The sequence below is a fragment of the Enhydra lutris genome, unplaced genomic scaffold (genome assembly GCF_002288905.1).
Source record: "Enhydra lutris kenyoni isolate GAN:26980312 unplaced genomic scaffold, ASM228890v2 scaffoldscaffold34, whole genome shotgun sequence".
NCBI lineage: Eukaryota > Metazoa > Chordata > Mammalia > Carnivora > Mustelidae > Enhydra > Enhydra lutris.
In genome coordinates this window covers 20,609,618-20,619,114 of record NW_019154118.1, presented here as the reverse complement: position 1 = coordinate 20,619,114, position 9,497 = coordinate 20,609,618, and positions in this window count along the sequence as shown.

Here is a 9,497-nt window from a genome sequence, read left to right as displayed (position 1 = left end):
GTGTAGACACAAGTTCTCATTTTAAAAAATGAGTAAAAATAAGGAACTTGCTTTCTTCCTTAGCATGCTCTAAATAAATTCAAATCTCATTTATTATATCTGACATTTACGTGCATAAAAAACACAGAATAGTCTCATTTAGAGGTGCCCTCCTTAGTTTATTTTAAGTAAATAAATTTTTAACAAATTACTAACACGGTAAACAAACATCTTACCTAGAATAAACCAAGTTTGCATAAGTCCAAACAGTTGTTCATAGCATATGTGCGCCTAACCTAGCTCAGTGCCTGGCACATAATAAGTGCTCAATTAATATTCGTTGAATGTCAAGTTGATACTGCATGGTGGTTGCATTCATTCTGGTTGTTTGCACAAATGGAAGATAACAGCAAGTCCCCAGATCTAAACACGGTGATTATTTTAGAAGATTAAAAGATTAAAAAATAATTAAAGATTGAAAGATCTTTAGCGCTTGTGTTTGGAATATAGAACATATATGTATATTTCTATCAGTCTGTTTGTTTTTTTAATGCTCTGAGCTGTAAAATCATATTAAAATAAATGCATATGAGAGAGCACATGTGAAATGACTACAGTAGATGGTGGCCCAGAAACGCATTCATTACCAGCCAGACAACCCATACCAGGTACAAGCAAATGAAAGGGTGACATTCCTTTAAAAGCCAAACAAGTCCCTTTATGCTGGTGTATCTTAGAGAAGCTGGCCCTGGAAAATAATCCAGTCCCTTCAAGTCCATTGGTGATGGCAGCTGAGCCATGTTTACCCAGGTGGTAGGCCATATTACCATATAATTGCATCATTTTGTAATCTTGGGATTTAAACTCACGAGCAATTTCAGAATGCAAAAATTTCTCACTAATTTAAGAGCAGAAGGGCGTACATTTGCGTGTGCATACGTGTGTGCGTGTGTGTATGTGCGTGTGTGTGTGTGTGTGTGTGTTTCAAAATGATGAGGGCCTAGGAGGGCTCTTCTCTGATATTTGGGATCTGATTTCCTCCGTGACTAAGCATGATGCTATTAGACAAACAGAATGTGATGTTGCCTAATGCAGTGCATAATGATCTCATTTGGACCACCTATGAATCAACATTTATGTCTAGGAAAGGTTGAGGTTTTATCTTGAGTCCCAGATTTTTATAAGGATTTCCATAATTGTACAGCTCTGCTCATCTCGCTCTGTGTGGGGAGCTGCACGCTCCTCCAAAGCTTGGCTTTCTTATGCATATTTATCACTTTTCAATTTATAGCTAATTGCTAGGATATTATTTCAGAAATAAGTGGAAATCAACTCCAGTTTCCTGTGCTCTCATCTACAGCTAATGTGTACGGGAAACGAAGGACTAAGGAGAGGTGGCAGGCTCTTTCCTTATATTCGGAAACCTTGTCGTAATACAAATTTTAGCCAGAAATAGGCTATTACATAATGGGACTTTGAACCAAGTCCTAGTTATTAAAACCCTAAAAGAGCTCATGATAGCAGTGCCTCATTTCTTGTGTGTATTCTACGAGTGCTTGTAAATTTGGTAGGTGTATCTGAATTGTGTCAAAAGGATCCCATGCCTCACTGATGTTCATGTATATTTCAAGGATAACTTATCTTCATTCCTGATTTTGATCTTCCATTGGTAGTGGCTTCTACCTCCCTAGATTTATGTTCCCCTGCCCCGAGCCCCTTCGAAAGTAGTAAATCTTCCAGGCTGGTTTCGAGAAAAGCGTAGTGAAAAAGAACTCGGGCTTTGGAACCTGTGGATGTTCATCAAGATGCTCATTAAGTATTTGATTCTTGTACAGGTGTAGGAGATTTCTACCTCTCTGGCACCCTGAAGGTAAGGATATCCATGTGACTAGTTTTATTCAAGGGCTCAGGCCCTTGGACAAATTCTAGAACTTTGTCCACCACCTCAGAGAGTCACGTGAGTTTTAGAAGTGTGTGAGCAACGAGGTTGGCCCAGAATGCATGTAACAATGTTTATCTCCTTAGTCTTTCCCCTTCTTCCTTTACCTGTGAAGAAGGAGCCAGTACCTTGTTTATAACCTGATTGTGTCACGGAGAAGAATATAGAATAGGATATGGAGGGCGCTTGAATAAATAACACATACGTAAAACATTTAGACATACCTGGAAAGTGTCTTACTTAAGCAATCTATTAGCCATCATTTTGCAATATGAACATTCTTTTGTTCTGCACGTTTCCTCACACCAGGCTTTCTAAGACACAGACAAGGACACAGCCTGGATTAGGGGGAGAGGACACAGTTCTGGGATTCTGACCGCAAATCAGCCTGCTGGTAGTCCAAGTGACCCTGGATTGAGTGGGTTAATTTATAGCATCCTGAGTAGAGGTGACTGTGGCCCCACTGACCACATCATCCAAAGCTCTTCTGGCATCCCAAGCCCTGTTCAGAGGATCACCTCGGGGAAGAACATTGTTGCCCTTGGAATGTGGGTGACGGGAGCAAGAAGGAAGGCAGAGCCAGAAGCTGAGAAGTCAGGAAGCCCTGTTTCCTGCTCTGCAGTCCTTGTGCCGCTGTAAGGCGAAATGAATGCAGAAACTATTTTGTTCTCGGAACTATTTTGTTCTCGGTACTTTAGTGGATAAAGTGAGTAAAAATGTTGCCATCTGATCAGCTGGAGGCTGTATGATGACCCAGGGACATAGCACATGGCATTTTCCCTAAGAGCAGTAACATCCTCACTCCCTTGCTTAGAAATCACAGAGGGAAAAGCCAACCTGAATATCTAGCAAACAGGAAGATGGAAAATCAGGGATATGGAATTTCGTCCCCACCCCCACCCATTTCATCATAGGCAAAGGCAGAAGGGAACAAGCTTTAGAAAGGAGGAAGAGAAGGCCAGCCGCAGGGGAAGAGAGGAGGGAGCCACGCAGACAGGGACCAGGACAGACCTCTTCTGCAGGAGTCTGCCGGGCCAGCGCCTGGAGGAAGCACTGAGGGGGGCTGCGTGCCAGGGTGTCTGAGCTTATACAGACAGAACCGGGATGGAACGGATGGGAAAATAGAATCTCCTCAATTAGTTAGGGATAGAAGGATAGAAGGATCAGAACCAGAAAAATTAGTTTCAAAGGGTGGCCTGAGATCTTGAGACCAAATTTCATCTTAAGATGAAATTTGACTTGACTCGTTAGGCCTACAGTTGTCTCCACTGTAGACTTTGTTCTCTGGGTATCTCTCACATGGTGAAAAGGTAGCTTTTACCACATTCAAGACAAGTGGTCCAGAAAGAAAGTTGTCCAGATGTTTATTCATGAATCTCACCATAAGCACTGAACACCTGTTAGGTGCCAGGCGACAAACTAGGTACTGGTGATACAGAAATTAATGGAAGACTGTGTCCTAAAGGCTGTCACAGGCTAGTGAGGGAATGGATTCAGAAATAGGTAATTAGGCTGTAATGTAGCATGTCAGTAGCAATGATGGAGGTGGGCCCAAGGGATTCTGGAAGCATCTGGGAAGAACACTGGCCCAGGGGAAATGAGGAACAAGAGGTGGGAAGGTCAGAGAAGAGATGACCTTATGAGCAAGTCGTAAAGGATGAACAAAAGTCAGCCAGGCAGCCAGCAGGAGCCCAGCAGGCTGGTGCGTGTGGGTACTCAGGTCCTCAAGGGGTCAAAGCAAGAGGCCGCAGGGGAGACTGGGGAGGGTCCCTGATGGGGCCTGGACTTCATTGAGGAAAACAGGGAGCCATTAAAAAGGCTTTCCTGTGGAGAAGTGACACTTTCAGCTTTTTACAAATATTCTTTTTAGGAACGTGGCTCTGGTGGCCGTGGAAGGTGGATCTGAAGGGGTGAGCGGAGGCGGGAAGATCAGTCAGAGGCTGGGCTGTGGTCCACAGGAGACAGGATGGAGACCGATCTGTAGCCACAGAGCAGCAAGAGATCTTGGACCAAAGTCCCAGAAAGAGTGAGCCTCGGGTCCTTGCTTGGTTTGTTTATCGATCCCATTCTTTCGACAAACCTCTGGAGTGACGCGGTGGGGTGAGGGCATGGGGGAGGGGCAGCTCTGACCAGAGGTCTGGTGTTTGTCACATTTCTCCTCTGCTCGGAGAGGCCCTGAGTGGAATCTTCCTTTCTGATGCAGGGATAGATGGTGGTTTGGGGGGCGGTGGGGGCTGGCGTCCTGGAATATGCCAGGCTTACTCCATGGTTCTTGCTGATGCAACAAAAAATTTCTCTTTCAAAGAGAGTGGCTGGAATGAGTGTTGCATCTCCTTGAAGCTCCCAGGATTTCTCAGGCCCTCAGGCACCCAAGGATAAACATGGCTGCCATCCTTTGGAAGGTGTACGCAGGCATCATTTAGACCCATGCTGATTTCAAACTCAGCTCTTTGGGATCCTGTAACTAGTGTGAAGCCATTAGCACCACCCTCCTGGGGACCGTGTTTCCTTGGGGTGGACCAAGAGAGGGGTAATGCAGTGGCTGCGTCAAGGAGGGAGACACCTTGGGTCTTCTGGCCAAGAAGTAGAGGTAGCCGTGATGGTAATGCGGAGAATGCCTTTGTCTTCTGTAACAAATGCTCGCCATCTGTTTCTCCCTTTTCCTCCTTTGTCTCTCACTTTGCAGGGTGCTTGCACTTAGGAGAGAAGGCGCCACCAGTGGGCACAGGCTCCATGGATGGGCCCCTCTGGCTCCAATGTACACGTGAGCCTGGAGGACCTACATTTAGTGTCGGCTCTGCCCTGTAAGCTCTATTCCTTGGTGCTAGGGTTGGTCCCTGATGGCATTTTGGGGTGCGACCAAGGGAAGTAGTACTACCGCAGAACACACAGAGGTGTGTGTGGGGTGGGGAGAGGAGGAGAATTAAACTAGAGAAGTGAAGGTAGTAGGGGGAGAAGGAAAATGTTTCTTCCCTCTCCTGCAAGCATGGATGCTATGGAATCTTCTGGAGGCCTGGTTGGCAACAGCTACCCAGGCAGTCACTCAGGAAGCGCAATGCTATTCCAGCTCACGCCTTAAAATAAGACCAGTTTCTCCTTGTGAGTAGCTAATCACTGAATGCTGCACTTCTGTGCCCTGAACAGTCCCCAAATGCCTTTCTATTATCACAGAAGCTCAAAGAAGGAATGAGTAGAGAGTCTCTTATTATTGTTAGAGCCAACATTCACTAGCCACTCACTCAGAGCCCCGCATATGAATCTGTTCTTATCAGTGCTGCTAATGACCCTCCTATGCCCAGAGCTGGTGGACACCCCTCTCCGTCCTCATGTCACTTAGCTTCTCAGCAGCACTCGTCAGTGACGCGTCCTGCCTTTTGACAAGGCTCTCCTGTCTGGGTCCTGAGGCTCGGCTCTCTCCTCACCCTTGTGCCTCCTCTCAGTCCATTTGCTTGTTTTGCTTTCTGCACCCAAACTCTGAAACTCCCTGTCTTCTTGCCCCACTTTTTTTTTTTTTGCTAGGCGATGTCATTCCTTTCTCATGGTTTTAGATGACATGAGTGTGGATGGCTCCAGAATTTGGATGTCTTGCTAAGATCTCTCTCTTCTGACTTCCATAGTGACATCTGAGCACCGACTTGATGTCTCCATGCAGGTGTCTCCCCAGTGGATGTTACTTGTCCAAAATCCAACTCTTGATTCCCCTCATCTCCAGACAAGTTCTCTCAGCATGGGCAGCATCTTGACCTCTCTCTGCTCCTCACATCCGTCAGCATGTTTGGCCAATTTCATCTAGACTCTTCTCCATCTCCCACCCCACCCCTTCCCTGCCTCCATCATCTCTTCCCTGGACTTCCGCAGTGGTTTCTGAGCTCCCCGCACCCATCCCTGTCTCCCTATCAGCCATTCTCCACCCAGCAGTCGGAGTGGTTATTAAAATGTGTAAAACAACTCATGTCACTCTGCTGCTGAAAGTCCTCCAGGGGCTTTCTTTGAACTTAAAATAAAATACAAACTCCTTACTTTAGCAACTTCAGAGGGGCTCATGTGTGCCTCTTCTCTTCTGTCCCTCCTCTCTTTGCTCTTTCTGTCCCAGCCATTCACATGCTATTCGTTGCTAGAAGTAGCCATTTTTACTGACCTCAGGGTCTTTGCACATTCCTGGAATGCACCTCCACCTGTTCTTCCCACGCCTTGGGTACTTCTCATGCTTTAGGTGGCAACTTACCTGTCACCTATCCTTAGGGAAGCCTTCCTTCATCTAAAGTAGATCTCTGCTGTCATTCTTTACCAAAGAATCCTGTTTATTTCTTTCATGTATCTAATTACAGTTCAGAATGGTGTTCATCTCTCTGGTTAATTGTCTTCTTTATAAGCCTTGTAAGCAAGGTTGTTCTGTTCACCTTTTCTTTAATCCCCTACCGCTAACACAGTACATGTGATCAGTGCTCAATATACGTTGAATGAAAGAGTGTCAGGCCTGCACTAAGCCCTCTATGTACGTTATTGTAATTAGTGTTCTCAAGAAGTCTGAAAGATAGATGCTGCTCTAGTCCCATTTTATGAACAAGAAAAACAAGGGTTACAGGTGTGAAATAATTTGCCCAAATCCACAGAGCCTATCTATAGGTGAAGAAGCTAGGATTTGAACTTGGAATGTCCAAGTGCAGGACCTGAGAGCTCACTCCCCTCACTTCATCGCCACTGGGGTGTGTGGGTTGTATAAGAGGGAGAAAGGAAGTTATTAGGTCTCCAACATCAGCTCAGTCATACTCTGATTTAGAAGATCCCGACATAGCGATCTTGGCTCCTTTCTCCAATCTTTGCTAAATCACCTGTTTAGTAGATTTTTCTTTTTCTTTTAAATCCACAAAAGGGAGTTCAGTTTGGAGCCAAGAAACCATTTAAACCCATCTTGCCTTTTCTAGCTCCATGTAAGTCCTCTAAGCTGACCACACATTCCCCAGCCTGCTTCTTGTGTTTGGATTCTGCTTCATTTCTCTCTGTGTCCATTGAAAGAAACTGCTCACCCAAATGGGCACTCTGTAATAGATGGTTCCTTGTGACTCAGTGTCCCACAGCTGCGGAGCGAGATGCCTAAAGCATATTTACCTCCAAGATGTCTGCTTGGCTCCAACTCTAGCCCAAAGAACAACTCTGGGCGTATTAGAAAATGGCACCCCTCAGTTTCTACCCAAATGCCAATGATCTTCTTATTGTAGAAATAGGAAAAGTCATTCCTAAAATTCATATGGATTCTCAAGGGATCCTGAGTAGCTAAAATAATCTTGAAAAAGAAGAATAAAGTTGGTGGTCTCACATTTCCTGATTTAAAAACTTACTGCAAAGCTATGATAATCAAAACAGTGTGATATCGGCATAAAGACACACTATAGACCAATGGAATAGACTGGAGAGCCCATAAGTATGCTCTTGCATGTATGATGAAGTGATTTGGGGGCAGAATTTTTTTCCCAGAATGCATTTTGCCTGTGCCAAATGAGAGATACAGCTCCTGGGATATCTGTGGGCCCTGCGATCACGTTTGGGGTCTCCTTCTCATCACCAACAGGGAAGAAACCCTACATGGGGAAGAACATAGGGGGAGCACTTTGCTGTAGACCTACTTCATCTTTCAAATAGTCTAAACCCCAAAGTTGTGCTGGTAGTGAGAGGGGGTTAGCAAAGCATGTCATGTACTTTATCACCTAACACGAAAATCCTCATACTGAAAGAGAAGAAAAGAAAATCTTCTTCCAAGCCTCCTTCCCCCACAAGCCTGCCTTCCTGTCCTTGTCCCATTATCACACCACTCCTCAGATGAGTGTCTATACTCCCTGCTTCTCCTTCCTGGACAGGCCACCCTATCTTCCTGGGACAGTCACGTCCTCCTTCCCACGATTCCATGGGGCTCTCTCAGAGACTGCTGATGACTTTCCAAGAGTCAAATCCAGGGAACTTCTAAATAGTCATCTTATTTTTTTCAGTTCTCTTTCTCTCTGACTGCACTTGCACTACTCCTCAGCTTGTGTCTTCCCTTTAGCACATATCATCACAAGCATGCTAGCTGTTTATCCGTCTGTTTCTATCTTTCCCATAAGAATGGAAGAACGGGGGGGCGCCTGGGTGGCTCAGTGGGTTGGGCCGCTGCCTTCGGCTCGGGTCGTGATCTCGGTGTCCTGGGATCGAGCCCCGCATCAGGCTCTGGAGCCTGCTTCCTCCTCTCTCTCTGCCTGCCTCTCTGCCTGCTTGTGATCTCTCTCTGTCAAATAAATAAATAAAATCTTTAAAAAAAAAAAAAAGAAAAAAAGAATGGAAGAACGGAGGTGAACATTCTGTTTTGCCCACTGCTCTATCCCGTGTCTACAGCGATGCAGGCACTTAGCTGATAGTATTTGTTGAATGAATGAAAGAACTTTGACATCTTCCTCTGCCTCAGAACCCAACCTCCAGAAAGTTCTTTAGTTCTGCTATTTTTGCCTTAGAAATGTTTCTCAAATCTGCGCTCGTGTTGGGCTTTCTTTCCCCTTTCTTTCCCACCACACTACTTAGATTAGGATCTGTCACCCCTTATTGGCCTGCCGCTGTAGCCCATTTTCTGCTTTACCATGCAAGTGGCTCTCTAAAGCACAGTCCCCAGTGGCTCCTTCCTCGGCTTCCCCTGCTGGGTGTTCACACGATGGATGCTTATTACTGCGTGTCTGACAGTCTGGGACACCTGGGACTCCCTCTGGGAAAAGACGTCAGGGGAGGTCCACAATTTGTCCCATTTCAAAGTGAGGTTCAGGGAGGAACTGACACGCAGAGCTCACAGAGGTAGGCACTGACGGGTGGAAAGAGGACGAACTGGAGACAAGTGATGGATCCTGTTAAAAGAACACAGGAGAGACACATGCAGTGTGGACTGTGGGGTAGAATTCTAGAATGAGTCATTACAACAGAGATCAACAGCCACATGGCAGGGAGGGGCTGGAGAGAGAGAGAGAGGAAAAAAAAAAGAAAGAAAGAAAATCATGCTGAAGTCAGATAGGATTTCTACACCTGCCTACGTTTAAAAGCTAAAAATAGGGACATTTGGGGAGAAAAAATAGTGAGGAATCTTTTCATTCTACTGACATGGGCTATAAGAAGGGAGGTTTGCTGAGAAGGGTGTGTCTCTCACTCTTGGTAAAATTAGAATTTTGGTAAAATTAGAATTAGGAAAATTTTATTTTGGGTTATCCCAGCCTTCACTTTTTTCCTTTTTCTCCTCAGGCTTGTTCTCTCCATCTTTCCCTACTACCCAAACCTCTTTTTTAGGAAAGAGTCTAATACATTGGACTTAATGTTATATGTTACAGAAGTAATTTTACATGTTAGTAGAAGCTCATATCTGAAGGTAAAGATGCTTAAATGCAGCCACCATTAAAGAAATCTATATAGTCCACTATATCCAGCACAGGGCTAAAAACAGTGGTTTTTCAATAAATATTTATTGAAAGATGTTCAAAAAGCATTATTTATACAATCAAACTCTGGAAACCATTTAAATACCCAACAAGGGAGAAACCACTGAGGAACCATTAACACCTAGAAATATTAC